This window comes from Rhinoderma darwinii, chromosome 3, assembly GCF_050947455.1.
Source record: "Rhinoderma darwinii isolate aRhiDar2 chromosome 3, aRhiDar2.hap1, whole genome shotgun sequence".
Lineage (NCBI taxonomy): Eukaryota > Metazoa > Chordata > Amphibia > Anura > Rhinodermatidae > Rhinoderma > Rhinoderma darwinii.
Window position 1 is genome coordinate 6,336,739 of NC_134689.1, and position 19,914 is coordinate 6,356,652.

Below are 19,914 nucleotides of genomic sequence, written 5' to 3' on the forward strand. Positions count from 1 at the left end.
CAGGTGGCTCTGAATGTTTCCTCCCACCTCGGTTCTTTGGGTGGTGGGTGGTCTGGACCTCATGCACTTTAATATCCTGCGCTGTTTTCTTAACTGCTGATACTTTTGCAATCAAACATATTACAAGTTTAAACCTAATATATCTATCTAAGTAGCTGATTGTAATCTGGCTCGGGTACATACTCCTGGTCTCCTGGGTGGCAACCACTTATATGCTTTATAACCAAATATATGACGCACATGTTGGGTTGAAGCACATCCCTGGAGTGATGAAACGCCTGCAATCCAGGAGAACAAGATTATGTCCCGTCCGGTGGCATTCATCGATGCCACCTCTTTATCAGTTCGATTCCCTTGTATTGCACTTTCTAGGCCCTGCGTTAACCATTTTCTATCTGTCTCGGAGCACTGGGAGCTGCCAGCTGCTTTTACCCCCACACAAGATACAGATTCCGTGTTTTCTTTCCCTCACAGTCGGAGAGGTTTAAAGCATCAAACAACATGTCATTTTTATTAATCTGACCCATGTTTACACATCACACAGTGTCATTGGGATATCATCTAATCACGGACGGCGGTATTCCTGGCTTGAGATCTGTTTTCCACAGCGCTTCCCTTTTTAAATATCTCACACGGTTAAACACACAGGGAACCAATGCCCACGCTGCTATTACAGGAGAAACAACTCCAGGAGAGTAAGGGTTAAGCGCTAGAGAAAAGAGATGGGACTGTAAGGCCAAGGCAATAACTTCATCTATCTTCAGATCTGCATCATTTTTGAAGAAAGAGGGGAATGGAGACGTATACAATAGTCCAGCAAGTTAGTCAATACTGATATCACTTGATGTTTGATAAACTTGTCATTAAACTCTTCTTCTAGCTCATCGTTTAGACAATAGGTAAAGTAGAGATGACGGAGAAGATGAAGGTCAGCCGGAGCTTGACGAGAATCACAGTTCAGCCTCGTGATTGAGGACCTGTCAGCAGTGACCGGCGTGTGTCCAAGTTCTTTCATTCCAATTTAACGGATGTGGAAGTTGTGAGCTGGACTCGGTATGAACGTTACAGTGCGTCTGTGGTGCTTTACGGTGTCTCTTTAACCCCTCAATACCAAAGGTATTTTAAACCTTAATGACCAAGCAGTTTTTTAAGTCAATGTAAAGTTGGACTTTTCCTCAGCCTACCACCCCCAGTCCAATGGTTAAGTCGAAAGGATCAGTCAGATCATGGAGAACTACTTACGACACATAATTTTCAAGCAGAATGATGACTGGGTGCAGCTTCTTTTTGGGCCGAGTTCTCATACAAAAATCATACTAGCGAGTCCACAAAAACGACACTGTTCTTCATTGTCTACGGCTAACACCCACAAATTCCTCTTCCTGTATCTGTTATTTCCGAAGTGCACGCAGCTGATTCTGCTTTTAGCGACTTCCCACAGATCTGGCAGCAGACCCGATCCTCCATTCTGTTGGCGGTGGACCGCAAGAAACGTAAGACAGACACAAGGAGAAGGGAACCTCCCCAGTTTTCTCCAGGTACCAAGGTCTGGCTGTTCTCCAGAAGTATCCGGCTGAGGGTGCCATCACAGAAGTTTGCTCCCAGGTTTCTCGGACCCTTCGAGATCTTGCAACAGATCAACCCTGTCTCCTACAAGCTTCGGCTGCCTCCTACCCTCAAGATCCCCAACTCCTTCAATGTCTCCCTTCTGAAGCCTGTGGCCCTGAACAGCTACTCCTAGATTCCTAGTCCTGCAGTGGCTCCCAGTGGTTCATCAGATACATTTGAGGTTAAGGAGATCCTGGACACCAAGGGAGTGGGTGGAAGAACCTTTTAATTGGTGGATTGGAGGGGGTTTTGTCCTGAAGAGAGGTCCTGGGAGCCAGAGGGGAACCTCAATGCTCCTGTCCTCCTGAAGAAGTTTCTCTCTGGCCCCAAGAGGCGGGGGCGTAAGAGGGGGGATACTGTAATGAACATGGCCGCGGGCCGTCAGGTTTACTCACCTTCTGACAGCCGCAGCCATGGATCAGTGAGTGCTGGCCCACATCTCCTCCTCAGGAGACGCCAGCGCTCACTTTCGATTCACTTGTCTGTGTCCCGTAGGTTGCGCACGCACGCTCGTGCCCATCTTAAAATGCCAGAGCGCGCACCTGAATTAAAGAATCAAATTAGCCCATGAGCACGCTGAACTATAAGAAGGGCCCTGCCCCTTCCTGCATTGACTGAACATTGTTGTCGTTACCCATGTTCGTCTCTGCAAATGGTCCCTTTAGTAATTTCCTAGTCCCAGTGTTCCCGTTCCTGCTACCTGTAACCTGTATCCCATGTTATCCTGGTTCAAGTGCTGTATAGAGTTTGAGTCGTGCTGCGCTGAGTACTACGCCTGTCCTGTTACACCACGCCTGGTGTCCCCCTGGTGTCCGCCTGGTGCCATCCGAGCCTGCCTTGCTACTGTCTGAAGTTGCCACAGGTACACCTATTGAACTACAGACTTTGACCTGTGTCCTGTTGGTCCACGCACCCCTACGTGACAGTAATCTGTATGAATGGTAGAGGAAAATACAAAGGTAACCGATGGAATGATGGAATATATGCACCACATAATTATAAACACTTTTACACATTGTATAGCTCATACATTAAAATTATGGTCAAAGTCTCAGAGCTGATATAATACGTTAAATGGAGCAGTGGTAACTATTAAGCACATCAAGATAGGGTGGATTTATTCACCTCAAGTGAGCGACATTTCGATTAGTCACAGAACCTTTCTCCAGCCTGAGGTGAATAAATCCACCCTATTTCCTCTATTCTGAAGTCCTGGTGCCGTTACTTTGCTCTATGGTATATATATATTTATTCTTAATAGAGACATCAGCATCATATGGATATAAGCTCAAGATAGTGGTTAGCTTCTGGTCAAGCATAAGTATCTATGTGTCCAGCTTATAGATTGTATTCTCAGCTGAGTCGTTATGGCAGTGGGTTTATTCTGTAGTTGGCGCTTGTGGTTCTAGTTGCGGCTAGCCGCTAGTAATGGCGTTGGTGTAAGCACGCCAACCGCGTCCTTATATGCCATAAATGGGCGTGTCCTGTAATGCAACTATGAGACCAGTGTATAAAGTACAATTGAAAGATGTTAATTATATGAAGCTACTGATTTCATATTCTCGGTTTAGGCCCCGTGGTTCTAGTGTCTGTGGTCTGTGGATCCTTTAGGCTTCTCTCCGTTTCAAGTTTTTAATTCTATTGCCTCCCCTACGGGGAGCTGGTACAAGCTCTATGACCTGGTACATGAGTTGTGAAATGTTGTGCTTGGCAGAGAGAACGTGCACTGGAATAGGCAATAGAGTTTTGTTACAACGTATGTTGGATTTATGCTGACCTATTCTATCTTTTACACGTTGTGTAGTTTCACCCACATATGCAAGGCACATGGGCATTTGATCATGTATACCACAAAATTAGTATTGCAGATGAAATAATCGTGCATGGATATTAACTGGCCGGATGATGGATTGCGGATTTTGTCACCCCTAATCACGTGCGAGCATTGTAGGCACGCTCGACAGGGAAAGGTTCCCTTCTTGGGAGTACTGAGGAACGTTTGTCTAGGGAGTCTTTTAGCCGAGCCAATATCTGCCCTCACTAGCCTGTCCCTAAGGCTCTGCGGTCTCGGTGCATGATAGGATAGGATTTTAGAACTCGGAAATGTGCGGATACGCTTCTCTCAGGAGGGGCCATTGTCTCCTAATTATGTGGTGGATCTTGTAGGAACATGGGTGGAATGTATATACAAATGCAATGCATTTGGGTTTTGTAATTGTACTCGTATTGATTGTTATCTGTTTTCTTGACACCTTGGTCATTAAGGATGAGGGGGGTCGTCTGTTCACTGACCTTTACACTAAAGAGACCGACAGAAACAGTCTACTACACTACACCAGTTGTCACCCTTCAGCAACCAAAAAGTCGCTTCCGAAGTCCTAGTACAATCGAGTTTCTAGAATAGTGGACAACAGTGACACCAAGACTATTAGGACCGATATTATGACCCGCAAATTTAAGGACAGAGGCTATCCCGTAAAAACCCTACTTGAAGCATAACAGATAACCATACTGTTACTGAATATTACCACCACACCATAACCACATAGTGACTGAATAATACCCACATAGTGTTACTGAATAATACTGCCACACTATGACCACATAGTGACTGAATAATACCCCCATACCGTTACTGAATAATACTGCCACACCATAACCACATAGTGACTGAATAATACCCCCATACCGTTACTGAATAATACTGCCACAGCATAAACACATAGTAACTGAATAATACCTCACACTGATACTGAAAAATTCTGCCACACCATAACCACATAGTGACTGAATAATACCCCCATACTGTTACTGAATAATAACACCACACCATAACCACATAGGGACTGAATAATACCTAGTACTGGTACTGAATAATACCGCCACACCATAACCACATAGACTGAATAAAACCTCCATACTGTTACTGAATAATACCGACACACCATGACCACATAGTGACTGAATAATACCCCATATTGTTACTGAATAATACTGCCATACCATAACTACATAGTGACTGAATAATACCCCATACTGTTACTGAGTAATACCGCCACACCATAACTACATAGTGACTGAATATTACCCCTGTACTGTTACTGAATAATACCACAACAGCATAACCACAAAGTGACTGAATAATACCCCATACTGTTACTGAGTAATACTGCCACAGCATAACCACATAGTGACTGAATAATACACCTATACTTTTACTGAATAATACCGCCACATCATAACCACATAGTGACTGAATAATACCCCCATACTATTACTGAATAACACTGCCACACCATGACCACATAGTTACTGAATAATACCCCCATACTATTACTGAATAACACTGCCACACTATAACCACATAGTGACTGAATAATACCCCCATACTGTTACTGAAAAATACTGCCACACTATGACCACATAGTGACTGAATAATACCCCCATACTGTTACTGAATAATACTGCCATAGCATAACTACATAGTGACTGCATAATACCTCCATACCATTACTGAATAATACTGCCACACCATAACCACAGTCACTGAATAATACCCCCTCACTGTTACTGAATAACACCGCCACACCGTAACCATATAGTGACTAAATAATACCCCATACGGTTACTGAATAATACCACCACAACATAACCCCAAAGTGACTGAATAATACCCCCATACTGTTACTGAGTACTACTGCCACACCATAACCACAGTGACTGAATAATACCCCCATACCGTTACTGAATAATACTGACACAGCATAACCACATAGTAACTGAATAATACCCCCACACTGTTACTGAATAATACCACCACACCATAACCACATAGTGACTGAATAATACCCCCATACTGTTACTGAATTATACCGCCACACCGTAACCATATAGTGACTGAATAATACCCCATAATCTTACTGAATAATACTGCCACACCATAACCACATAGTGACTGAATAATACCCCATACTTTTACTGAATAATACCCCCACACTGTTTCTGAATAATACTGCCACACCATAACTACAGTGACTGAATAATACCACCATAGTGTTACTGAATACTACCATACCATAACCACATAGTGACTAAATAATACCCCATACTTTTACTGAATAATACTGCCACACCACAACCACATAGTGACTGAATAATACCCCCATACTGTTACTGAATAATACCACCACACCATGACCACATAGTGACTGAATAATACCCCATACTGTTACTGAATAATACCCCCATACCATAACGACATAGTGACTGAATAATACCCCACACTGTTACTGAATAATACTACCACACCATAACCACATAGTGACTGAATAATACCCCACACTGTTACTGAATACTGCCACACCATAACCACATAGTGACTGAATAATACCCCATACTGTTACTGAATAATACCCCCATACCATAACCACATAGTGACTGAATAATACCCCACACTGTTACTGAATACTGCCACACCATAACCACATAGTGACTGAATAATACTTCCATAATGTTACTGAATAATACTGCCATACCATAAGCACATAGTGACTGAATAATAACCCATACTGTTACTGAATAATACCGTCACACAACCACATAGTGACTGAATAATACCCCCGTACTGTCACTGAACAATCCCGCCACAGCATAACTACATAGTGACTGAAGAATACTGTTACTGAATAAAAACCACTATACAAAAACCAATATTACCACCATGCAGTGCCCATATAGCGGTGGGTGCCAGTTATACACAGGAGCTCTGCAGATGATATAAGTGATAACAACACATTTATATCCAGTTAATCACAGGTGATGTTTTCTCTGATCAGAGTCGTTCACTTTCCATTTTTTCCTCTCCATCCGGCCCAGGCCACTGTGACGACTTATTCCAGCCACGACTCATCCCTGCGGAAATTGACACACAGACATGTTGGTTTCTCGCCTTTCCAGCACCTTCCCCACCTAAACCCCTGCCTCTAAACAAAACCATCATCCATAGTGCCCCAGATGGTAATAATGATCCCTTAGTGCTTGACACAATAAAAGTGCCACATCAGTAACTGTGCCTTTTGTGCCCCCACTCAGTAATAATGTGCCCTTTGTGCACCCTGTAAATAGTGCCACAATCCAAAGAAATTGTGGTCTGACGTTTACATGAGGTTTTTCGTCAAGATTCCTCTGAGGATAGCACCCACCATTTTTTGTTTTATGCTACAGTGGAGCTCCTATATCTTGTTTGTTCCCTGTAAATAGTGCCAGTGTCCTCTGTAGATCGTGCCACGCACAGCCCCCTGTAGATAGTGCCACACACCCCGTCTTGTAGATAGTGTCACACAGCTCCCATGTAGATAGTGCCACACACACCTCACTTGTAAATAGTGCCGCACAGCCCACCTTTTGACATAGGGCCGCACAGCCCCTTTTGTAGATTTTGCCACACACACCCTCTTATAGATAGTGCCAAACAGCCCCCTCTTGTAGATAGTGGCACACAGCCCCCTGTAGACAGTGGCACACAGCCCCCCTGTAGACAGTGGCACACACCCCCCCTGTAGATAGTGGCACACAGCCCCCCTGTAGACAGTGGCACACCCCCCCCCCTGTAGATAGTGGCACACAGCCCTCAGAGCTACTGCACTCCACTCTGTTTGATGTCATTCACGTTTAGGAGCAAGAGAGCGGACAGAGCCAATTGAATGACGTGGTCACGCAGCGGCGGTCTGAGTGAGGTCGGTGCCGGCTACAGTGTGGACCAGTCCAGTCACCTGACCTCCCATCACACAACACCACGGACAGCAGAAAAACACACCAGTTTTTGCGGAGTGTCCCTGTCCAATAACAGGCTACAGCGGTCACATGAACTACAGCGTTATCCCAGGGAGCCAGGCTGCGCTCAGAAGAGAGAGAAGCATCACCATGACTACGGCCGAGGTAAGTATAAACTTTTTTTTAAATTCCTGCAGGATGTTTGCAGTGGACATTCTGCCCGAAAAACTGCACCACAATTTGATGTTTCTCGGGTGGAATTCCCTGCTGCTTCCACGTCCTGTGTGTTTGTACCTTTACTGAGCCTGTAGATACACTCAGGAGGACGAGAAGAAAGAACAAAGTTCAGTCGCACCCTTTCTGGTAAATGTGAATGACACCCACTGGGTGCTTGTTGGAGAATTTTACATTCCTTTCCTTCTTCTGCTGTAGCGATGGCGTCTGCTGGTCTGAGAGAGGAGCTGGAATGTTCTGTCTGTCTGAACCTTTATACAGATCCTGTAACCCTGAGATGTGGACACAACTTCTGCCGGGTCTGTATTGATCAGGTCCTGAATACACAGGACGAGTCTGGAGTTTATTCCTGTCCTGAATGTAGAGCAAAGTTTCAGGAGCGGCCTGCACTGCAGAGGAACATAACTCTGTGTAACGTGGTGGAGAATATCCGGTGTACTCAGCAACATCAGGACGAAACCAAGATCTTCTGCACTTACTGTATTCACGCTCCTGTATCTGCTGTTAAATCCTGTCTGCTGTGTGAAGCTTCTCTCTGTGATAACCACCTGAGAGTTCACAGCAAGGCAGCAGAACATGTCCTAACTGAACCCAGCACTTCCCTGGAGAACAGAAAATGTTCCGTCCATAAGAAGATCCTGGAATATTACTGCCCTGAGGACGATGCTTGTATCTGTGTGTCCTGTAGTTTGGCCGGAGAACATCGGGGTCATCAGGTAGAGATGCTGGATGAGGCCGCTGAGAAGAAGAAGAAGAAAGTGAAAGATGTTCTGCAGAAACTGATCACAAAGAGAGAGAAGACGGAGGAAAAAGGCCAGAGTCTGGAGGAGCGCAGGAGAAAAGCTCAAGAAAAAGCAGCTGGAGAAGAAGAGAAAGTCACTGCCCTGTTTATAGACATCAGGAGACGGGTGGACGACCTGGAGAAGAGGGTCCGGAGTGAGATCTCCAGGCAGGAAGAGCAGGTGTCACTGTCACTCTCCGATGTGATCCAGAAGCTGGAAATAAAGAAGGACGAGCTGTCCAGGAAGATGAGGGACATTGAGGAACTGTGTAACATGACTGATCCACTGACTGTCCTACAGGGATCAGACACCGGTGACTTGTATGGTCCTGATGAGGGGGGAGGGGATGAGGACACAGGTGACTTGTATGGTCCTGAGGAGGGGGGAGGGGATAGGGACACGGGGGGACATGATGGAGGTGATCGGGTTGTGGAGTGGATCTCGCACATATCACACACATTATCTGATATAATAGGAGGTATAAATGTAATCTTCTCTGTGGAGGATCCTGTAGACATATTACTGGATGTAAACACAGCTCATAATAATATCTTTATATCAGACGACCTGAAAACGGCAATCTGGACAAAAATAAAGCAGAATCATCCAGAAACAGCAGAGAGATTCCAGGATAATAATCAGGTGATAAGCGGCAGGAGATTTTCCTCAGGGCGACATTACTGGGATGTGGAGATCAGTTTAGGATTATGGAGGGTCGGGATGTGTTACCCCAGTATAGACAGGAGGGGGCGTCAGTCATACATTGGAGATAATAACAAGTCCTGGTGTTTATGTGGAGGGCAGTGGTGGAATAATCAGTGTTCAGCGAGACATGACAGTAAAGTGATCCCGTTACCTCACCAGATCTCCAGTAAGAGAGTCAGGATATGTCTGGATTATGAGGCCGGGCAATTGTCCTTTTATGAGCTGTGTGACCCCATCAGACACTTACACACCTTCACTACCACCTTCACCGAGCCCCTTCATGCTGCATTCTGTGTATGTGGTGGTTGTATAAAGATATCAGGGGGGAGCAGGAGCTGTGAGGAACCATCATCGAAGGAGAAATCTGCCCAGAGACTGGTGACATCACAGGGGGAAAAATCTGATTGGTGAAACATTCAGCCAGTAGGACGCAGCAGTCTGTGGGGCTACAGTTGGGCTCTTCCCGTTTTCTCCAGATAAACTTTGGGCTTGTTCACACACAGTGGAATCTCTGCAGCAAATCCGTAGCAAACAGCAGACATTCCTGCTCGCGCAAATACGCACCATTTCCTGCGTTTTTTACGGCAGAAAATGGTGCGGATTTTGCTGCGTTTTTCACTATGCAAAAAGATGGTGACATCTCCTCTGAAAAACGCAGCAAATCTGTCCACTTTCCGCAGCAGGAATTGACATGCTGTGGTCTGATTTGTTAATTCTCATCCGCTATGCTGCTACTGTATTCTGCTGGGTTTTTTCCATCCGCAATTCCAAAGCGTGAAGACGAGCCCTTTGTGTAAATAAATTTAAAAGACTTGGGGTCAATGGGCTGAGACCCCCAAGATCGCTAAAACAAAGTGACAGAAACACTCCGCTGAGCGCTCTGTTCCTTCATTTCTGGTTGTCTCTCCTCGGAAAGCCGAGCAAGCGGTGTACAAACTCTAGGCCCCGTTCACACAGAGTTTTTTTGCAAGCAGAGAAATATCTGACGTTTTTTTAAGTGGTTTTGCACCATACGCGTTTTTTTCCGTGTTTTTTGAGACTTTTTTTTACCTCTTTCTTCAAAAGGCAAAGGAAAAAATCGTAAGCATTTTTGCCATAAAACGTGCCAAAAAACACTGCCGCCATTCGCTGCATTTTTACCGTCTCCCATTGATTGCAATGGTGTTTTTGAAAATGCCTCAAGATAGGGAATGTTGCTTCTTTTTCCCACAAGCATTTTTTTTTGCTCGCGTGAAAAAAACTCTTCCATCTCCCAATGCAATCAATGGGAGGCAATTTCGTCCGTTTTTTGCTGCAGCAAAAAAAAAACTCAGTGTGAACAGGGCCTAAGACGTTCTATTGAGCCCGGTAACCACATGCTTGGGGTTCTGAGGACAGTCTTGCAGGCCCGATCAGAAACTAACCATCCCGCCAGCACCATAAAGGTAAAGCATCGTTCACATCTGCGTCGGGCTCCGTTCATAGGTTCCGTCGGAGCTTTCCATTAGGGGACACCGTGAACGGAATCCTGATTGAGACAATGGTGACGGATCCGTTACAAATGGTTTCCGTTTGTCCCTGTTGTGTAAGGGTTTCCGTTGTTTTGTCGGAATCAATACCGTAGTCGACTGCGCTGTTCATTTTCTCAAAACGAAACCCTTACACAACTGTGGCAAACGGAAACCATTTGTAAATCAATGGTGATGCAAACGGAAAGCTATGGTTTCCGTTTGTTTCAGTTTGGGTTCTGAAAGGTCCGACAGAACCCATGACCGGACCCCCGACGCAGATGTGAACGAAGCTTAGGGCGCCGTGCGACACAAGGTTTTTTAGAGAAAATCCTCTACTTTTGAACAATTTACAACGTTTTACACTTTATTTCTATAAAAGGGTAACATTTTTGTGGCTTACATGGCGCGCACCACATTTATTATCTGTTCTTGATACTTTTTGCACCTTTTTCGACAGCTTTGGATTTCTGCAAGTTCCTTTCAGATGAATTGAACTGAATATTAGTCTCAGAAATTTCTGCAGCAAAATCTGCTTTATGTGACTCCACCCTTATTATTTGCTTGTGTAATTGACCCTCACAGATCAATGACTGATTTATTGTTACTCTGATTTATACGCAATAAACACCAATGATAAGAAAACATGGCGTCCGGGTGTTCTGATGATCTGTCCTTCGAGTGGAGGGTGGAGCTGGCACTCCGGGAATTAGGTTTTTTCTGGCGTTTCTGGAGTCCTACTGAGAAGCCTATAGGAAAGACGCCTGAAAATACCCAGAGCAGGGGGCGTGGCCTGGTAATGGCACCGAGCGGACGTGTGGACTGAGAGCTCCGCTACAGACTTCACCCCAGCACTCTCTTTAGCTTGAGAGGGCAGAGGCAAACGGCACCCTGATGAGCAGGAGAACACCCAGGCATACAGGCACACCGTGCAGATCGCAATCGAGGGCACTTACCGGAGGCATTCGCAGGTATTTTGGCAACACAGTGAGGGGAGAGAAATCTAAGATGGCGCCGCCGGGCCCTGACCGCCAGACCAGGGGAAATGGAAGCGCAGTACAGGACGCATCTCCTACAGCCCCCCCCCCCCCCCTCTCCAGCCCAAACCTCCTCTCCCAGCTCCTCTTCACTTCAGAAGAATACTAGAGGCCTAACTGTGCAGATGCCTGCGATAGATATGATCTCCGTCCCAGGGAACATGCTCATGGAGCTAAAACAACAACTTGCTGCAGTTCCAACAAAAGGGGACATGGAAGCTTATGTGAGCAAACTGGAGACCACGTACAAATCCGAGATACAGGCGCTGACATGCAACCTTTCTCAACTTACAGACCATGTACAGCGCATGGATGGAGATATTACAGCGGCATCTCAGGCACAAGCCTCTCACCAGTCGACGTTGGAACAACATACTCAGCAAATTCATATGCTGTTTAATATTGCTGAAGACCATGAAAACCGCAACCGTCGGAATAACTTGCGTGTTCGTGGCCTGCCGGAGACATACAATACTGCCTCTATAGTACCTACCCTGAAAGGCCTATTCAACTCTCTCCTGGGACGTGAACCTGAGTCTGCTCTGGAAATTGATAGATCACATCGCACTTTGGGTCCTAAAAACGCAGACCCTGATAAGCCGAGAGATATCTTGTGTCGCATTCATTACTTCACGCTCAAGGAAGAAAGATTACGTAAAGCCAGAGATAAAGGCGATATCACGTGGGAGGGGACCAAACTTCAACTCTTATCTGATCTCTCCAAAATGACTTTGGATAAGCGCCGGAATTTGCGTCCTTTATTGGATGTTCTGCGGGAGCATGGGACTCCATATTCTTGGGGATATCCGTTCCAGCTTCAAGTGAGGAAAGATGGCGTTCTCTTCTTCGTCCGGGAACTAGCCGACATCCCAGAGTTCTTTGAGACGTTAGACATCCCAAGAGTCTCCATATTGGACTGGCCTTCAATTCCGTTACTTCCCCAAAGAGCGCATCAAGGACGTCGCGGTAGATCTCCAGCCATTCGTGGACGGCGTCAGGAGCGACGACATGTGGAACCATATAGCAGCATATAGCAATGGATTTTGTTACTGATCTGCCTCCCTCTGCGGGATGCAGTACGGTCTGGGTGGTGGTGGAACGTTTTTCGAAGATGGCTCACTTCGTTCCGCCGACCGGTCTACCTTCTGCTGCTCGACTGGCCAACCTCTTCATCCAACACATCTTCCACCTGCACGGCTTGCCTCGGAATATCATGTCTGATCCGGGGGTTCAGTTCAACTCTAAGTTCTTGAGAGCCCTCTGTAAACTCCTCAATGTAAAGTTGGACTTTTCCTCAGCCTACCACCCCCAGTCCAATGGTCAAGTCGAGAGGATCAGTCAGATCATGGAGAACTGCCTACGACACTACATTACCAAGCAGCATGATGACTGGGTGCAGCTTCTTCCTGGGGCCGAGTTCTCATACAAAAATCATACTAGCGAGTCCACAAAAACGACACCGTTCTTCATTGTCTATGGCTAACACCCACAAATTCCTCTCCCTGTATCCGTTATTTCCGAAGTGCACGCAGCTGATTCTGCTTTTAGTGACTTCCTGCAGATCTGGTAGCAGACCCGATCCTCCTGTTGGCGGTGGACTGCATTAAAAGTAAGGCAGACACAAGGAGAAGAGAACCTCCCCAGTTTTCTCCAGGTACCAAGGTCTGGCTGTTCTCCAGAAATATCCGGCTGAGGGTGCCATCACACAAGTTTGCTCCCAGGTTCCTCGGACCCTTCGAGATCTTGCAACAGATCAACTCTGTCTCCTACAAGCTTCGGCTGCCTCCTACCCTCAAGATCCCCAACTCCTTCAATGTCTCCCTTCTGAAGCCTGTGGTCCTGAACAGCTACTCCAAGATTCCTAGTCATGCAGTGGCTCCCAGCGGTTCATCAGATACATTTGAGGTTAAGGAGATCCTGGACACCAAGATAGTGGATTGGAGGGGGTTTTGTCCTGAAGAGAGGTCCTGGGAGCCAAAAGAGAACCTCAATGCTCCTGCTCTCCTGAAGAAGTTTCTCTCTTGCTCTGGCACAAAGAGAAGGGGGCATAAGAGGGGGGATACTGTAACGCCCATGGCCGCAGGCCGTCAGGTTTACTCACCTCCTGACGGCCGCAACCATGGATCAGTGAGTGCTGGCCCACATCTGCTCCTCAGGAGACGCCAGCGGTCACTTCCGCTTCACTCGTCTGTGTCCCGTAGGTTGCGCACGCTCGTGCCCGTCTTAAAATGCCAGCGCGCGCACCTGAATTAAAGAATCAAATTAGCCCATGAGCACTCTGGACTATAAGAAGGGCCCTGCCCCTTCCTGCATTGCCTGAGCATTGTTGTCGTTACCTATGTTCGTGTCTGAAAATGGTCCCTTTAGTGTTTTCCTAGACCCAGTGTTTCCGTTCCTGCTACCTGTAACCCATGTTATCCTGGTCCAAGTGCCGTATAGAGTTGAAGTCGTGAAGCGCTGAGTACTACGCCTGTCCTGTTACACCACGCCTGGTGTCCGCCTGGTGTCCGCCTGGTGCCAAAGTCCCATCCGAGCCTGCCTTGCTACTGTATGAAGTTGCCACAGGTACACCTATTGAACTACAGACTTTGACCTGTGTCCTGTTGGTCCACGCACCCTACGTGACAGTAATCTGTATGAATGGTATAGGAAAATACAAAGGTAACCGATGGAATGAAGATATAAATATATGCACCACATAATTATAAACACTTTTACACGTTGTGTAGTTCATACATTAAAATTATGGTTAAAGTCTCAGAGCTGATATAATACGTTAAATGGAGCAGTGGTAACTATTAAGCACATCAAGATAGGGTGGATTTATTCACCTCAAGTGAGCGACATTTCGATTCGTCACAGAACCTTTCTCCAGCTTGAGGTGAATAAATCCACCCTATTTCCTCTATTTTGAAGTCCTGGTGCCGTTACTTTGCTCTATGGTATATATATATATATATATATATATATATATATATATGTATATATATATAGCAGACAAAAAATGGCGACAGCACCCTGCAACACTAATGCCACCTAAACCACTAAATATAAATAAATATGCACTAAAGCTAAATCTACTTACAAATAGGGAGGTTCTTAGTGCACATTTTGATCAAAAAGTGTTAGCCCACCTGCCACGACAAGGCGACCTCTGTAAGGTGGGAACCTACGCTGCACATACACCCAGAACTGGGACTAAGCCTACATATATACCTGGGGATGGTAGGATCCAGCATTGAACTGATTAAAACCACCCAGGGCAGAATGGGAGGAGTGCAAGAACAACAAGTGGAGGCAGTCACTAACCCCACATATATGGATCACATAAACACAACAAAAAGTTGAACAGCACATTCCAACTAAATGATACAAAATGTATGCAGGTGCAAGAACACCTGTGACTGCAGAAATACAGCAGACAAAAAATGGCGACAGCACCCTGCAACACTAATGCCACCTAAACCACTAAATATAAATAAATATGCACTAAAGCTAAATCTACTTACAAATAGGGAGGTTCTTAGTGCACATTTTGATCAAAAAGTGTTAGCCCACCTGCCACGACAAGGCGACCTCTGTAAGGTGGGAACCTACGCTGCACATACACCCAGAACTGGGACTAAGCCTACATATATACCTGGGGATGGTAGGATCCAGCATTGAACTGATTAAAACCACCCAGGGCAGAATGGGAGGAGTGCAAGAACAACAAGTGGAGGCAGTCACTAACCCCACATATATGGATCACATAAACACAACAAAAAGTTGAACAGCACATTCCAACTAAATGATACAAAATGTATGCAGGTGCAAGAACACCTGTGACTGCAGAAATACAGCAGACAAAAAATGGCGACAGCACCCTGCAACACTAATGCCACCTAAACCACTAAATATAAATAAATATGCACTAAAGCTAAATCTACTTACAAATAGGGAGGTTCTTAGTGCACATTTTGATCAAAAAGTGTTAGCCCACCTGCCACGACAAGGCGACCTCTGTAAGGTGGGTACCTACGCTGCACATACACCCAGAACTGGGACTAAGCCTACATATATACCTGGGGATGGTAGGATCCAGCATTGAACTGATTAAAATCACCCAGGGCAGAATGGGAGGAGTGCAAGAACAACAAGTGGAGGCAGTCACTAACCCCACATATATGGATCACATAAACAGAACAAAAAGTTGAACAGCACATTCCAACTAAATGATACAAAATGTATGCAGGTGCAAGAACACCTGTGACTGCAGAAATACAGCAGACAAAAAATGGCGACAGCACCCTGCAACACTAATGCCACCTAAACCACTAAATATAAATAAATATGCACTAAAGCTAAATCTACTTACAAATAGGGAGGTTCTTAGTGCACATTTTGATCAAAAAGTGTTAGCCCACCTGCCACGACAAGGCGACCTCTGTAAGGTGGGTACCTACGCTGCACATACACCCAGAACTGGGACTAAGCCTACATATATACCTGGGGATGGTAGGATCCAGCATTGAACTGATTAAAATCACCCAGGGCAGAATGGGAGGAGTGCAAGAACAACAAGTGGAGGCAGTCACTAACCCCACATATATGGATCACATAAACAGAACAAAAAGTTGAACAGCACATTCCAACTAAATGATACAAAATGTATGCAGGTGCAAGAACACCTGTGACTGCAGAAATACAGCAGACAAAAAATGGCGACAGCACCCTGCAACACTAATGCCACCTAAACCACTAAATATAAATAAATATGCACTAAAGCTAAATCTACTTACAAATAGGGAGGTTCTTAGTGCACATTTTGATCAAAAAGTGTTAGCCCACCTGCCACGACAAGGCGACCTCTGTAAGGTGGGTACCTACGCTGCACATACACCCAGAACTGGGACTAAGCCTACATATATACCTGGGGATGGTAGGATCCAGCATTGAACTGATTAAAATCACCCAGGGCAGAATGGGAGGAGTGCAAGAACAACAAGTGGAGGCAGTCACTAACCCCACATATATGGATCACATAAACAGAACAAAAAGTTGAACAGCACATTCCAACTAAATGATACAAAATGTATGCAGGTGCAAGAACACCTGTGACTGCAGAAATACAGCAGACAAAAAATGGCGACAGCACCCTGCAACACTAATGCCACCTAAACCACTAAATATAAATAAATATGCACTAAAGCTAAATCTACTTACAAATAGGGAGGTTCTTAGTGCACATTTTGATCAAAAAGTGTTAGCCCACCTGCCACGACAAGGCGACTATCCTGTGGATAGGCCATCAATGTTTAGGGACTGCACAACCCCTAAGCCTACGATGTAGCAGGCTTAGGGGCCCCATGAAACAGGATCACAGATTGTGTGATCCTGTCTGCTGGGCCCTGTATCTAAGCCAATCACATGGTAGGCTTAGATACATGGCCCATGTGTGATCTTGTCTGGTGGGCCCTGTATATAAGCCTACCACACTGTAGGCTTAGATACATGGCCCATGCGTGATCCTGTCTGCTGGGCCCTGTATCTAAGCCAATGACATGGTAGGCTTAGATACATGGCCCATGTGTGATCCTGTCTGCTGGGCCCTGTATCTAAGCCTACCACACTAGGTTTAGATACAGGGCCCCAGCACACAGTAATCTTATACTGTATAAGATTACTGTCTGCTGGACCCTGTATCTAAGCCTACGTTGTGGTAGGCTTAGTTACAGGGTCCCACAGACAGTATCACACATGGGCCCTGTATCTAAGCCTAACACATGTTACTAATCATTTTTTGTGTGTTTTCTTACAGGTTCGGTCGTTGGACTACGTCGGATTCCAGGACTACTTCGATGACAGCTTTTTCTTTATTATCAATAAAATGGTTAATGAGGGTTGTGTGTTTTTTTTTTTAATTTCAATAAAATATTTTTTTCTATGTCTTTGTGTTTTTTTTAAAACTATATTACTACCGCCTTAGTAATGGCCGCCGGCTGATTGACAGCATCCATTGCTAAGGCGGGGCTTAGTGTTAGCCGATGCAGAGGCTACACTAACCTCCTTTATTACCCCGGTACCCACCGCCACCAGGGGTGCTGGGAAGAACCGGGTACGATCCAGTACCTGACCATCTGTAGTGATGGTCGGCCACTGGGGTGGCCGCAGGCTGGTATTATCAGGAGGGGAAAGGCCAAAAACAGTGGCCCTTCCTACCCTGGTGATGCTAGGCTGCTGCTGCTTTATTGTATCTGGCTGGTTATGAAAAATGGGGGGGACCCCACGTCATTTAAAAAAAATAAAATAAAATTTGGAAAAAACGATGTGGGGTCCCCCCCAATTTTCATAACCAGCCAGATGCAACACAGCAGCAGCAGGCAGCATTACCAGGGTGGGAAGGGCCACGGTTTTTGGCCTTCCCCAGCCTAATACTACCAGCCTGCGGCCACCCCAGTGCCTGCCCGTCACTACAGATGGTCGGGTACTGGTTCGTACCCGGCTCTTCCCAGTACTCCTCGTGGCGGTGGGTACCGGGGTAATAATGGGGGTTAGTGTAGCCTCTGCACCGGCTAACATTAAGCCCCGCCTTAGTAATGGAGTTTGTCAATCAGCCAGCGGCCATTACTAAGGCGGTGATAATAAAGTTTAAAAAGATACAAGCACATAGAAAAATATTTTATTGAAATAAAAAAACACAACCCTCATTAACCATTTTATTGAGAATAAAAAAAACGTCGTCATTGAAGTCCTTGTATCCGAAGTCCAACAACCGAACCTGTAAAAAAACACAAACACACAAAAATAAACAGTAACACATAAAGAAGCAAAATTATTATTCTTACCTATCCTGGGTCCAGCGCTGGAGCCGCAATGTCAGCGAACTGGGCCCTGTATCTAATCCTATCATGTGTGATACTGTCTGCTGAGCTGTGTATCTAATCCAATCATGTGTGATACTGTCTGCTGAGCTGTGTATCTAATCTAATCATGTGTGATACTGTCTGCTGGGCCCTGTATCTAATCATATCTTGTGTGATACTGTCTGCTGAGCTGTGTATCTAATCCTATCATGTGTGGTACTGTCTTCTGAGCCACTGTATCTAATCCTATCATGTGTGATACTGTCTGCTGAGCTGTGTATCTAATCCTATCATGTGTGATACTGTCTGCTCAGCCACTGTATCTAATCCTATCATGTGTGATACAGTCTGCTGGGCCACTGTATCTAATCCTATCATGTGTAATACTGCCTTCTGAGCCACTGTATCTAATCCTATCATGTGTGATACTGTCTGCTGGGCCCTATATCTAATCCTATCATGTGTGATACTGTCTGCTGAGCCACTGTATCTAATCCTATCATGTGTGATACTGCCTTCTGAGCCACTGTATCTAATCCTATCCTGTGTGATACTGTCTGCTGAGCCACTGTATCTAATCCTATCCATAGTTTATAGGGTCGTAGTGCTATAGATATGCTATGCTGTCTCATATACACACTTTTTTTTGAGCGGACACATATGTATTGGGGCTATTTCCCCTGACATTTTAAGCCCTGAGTGTATGTTCACACGGCAGCGTCCGTTACGGCTGAAATTACGGTGCTGTTTTCAGGAGAAAACAGCACCGTAATTTCAGCCGTAATGGCATGTGCAGGCGTCTTTCGCTGCGTCCATTACGGACGTAATTGGAGCTGTTTTTCTATGGAGTCCATGGAAAACGGCTCCATTTACGTCTGAAGAAGTGACAGGCACTTCTTTGACGCGGGCGTCTTTTTTACAGCGGCGCGTAAAAAAAAATGACCGTCGGCACAGAACATCGTAAGACCCATTCAAATGAATGGGCAGATGTTTGCCAACGCTTTTGAGCCGCATTTTCGGACGTAATTCAATGCTAAAACGCCCGAATTACGTCCGTAAATAGGGTGTGTGAACCCAGCCTTAGTGACGCCCCCGGCTGCTAGTGCTGCATTGTTGGGTCACTTAGGAGACCCAGTGATGCAGCTGGAATCTGCGGACCGTCGGCCATGAGAAGTTTGCGGGGGGGGGGGCCCAGTAAGAATTCTTGCATCGGGGCCCATGAGCCTTTAGCTACGCCCCTGACCACAAGTAAGAAAAACACTGCAGCTACTATTCTGGCTATATCAGCAGGAGTGAGTACGATTGATGCATATAAACAGATGTAGCCACATTCTGACTTTTAATTACCTTTGTAGTGTAAACTCCCGTTGCAGAAATTAATCAGTCAACACAAACTTGGCCTGCATCCTCACAATCTCTAAATGTGATCAACTTTTACCCAACA

The 19,914-nt window shown here is 45.6% G+C and overlaps 1 pseudogene; it reads left to right on the forward strand.

Annotated features, from left to right (window-relative positions):
• Nucleotides 1-7,794: 7,794 nt before the first annotated feature.
• LOC142748627 (E3 ubiquitin/ISG15 ligase TRIM25-like) lies at nucleotides 7,795-9,483 on the forward strand (annotated as a pseudogene).
• Nucleotides 9,484-19,914: the final 10,431 nt, after the last annotated feature.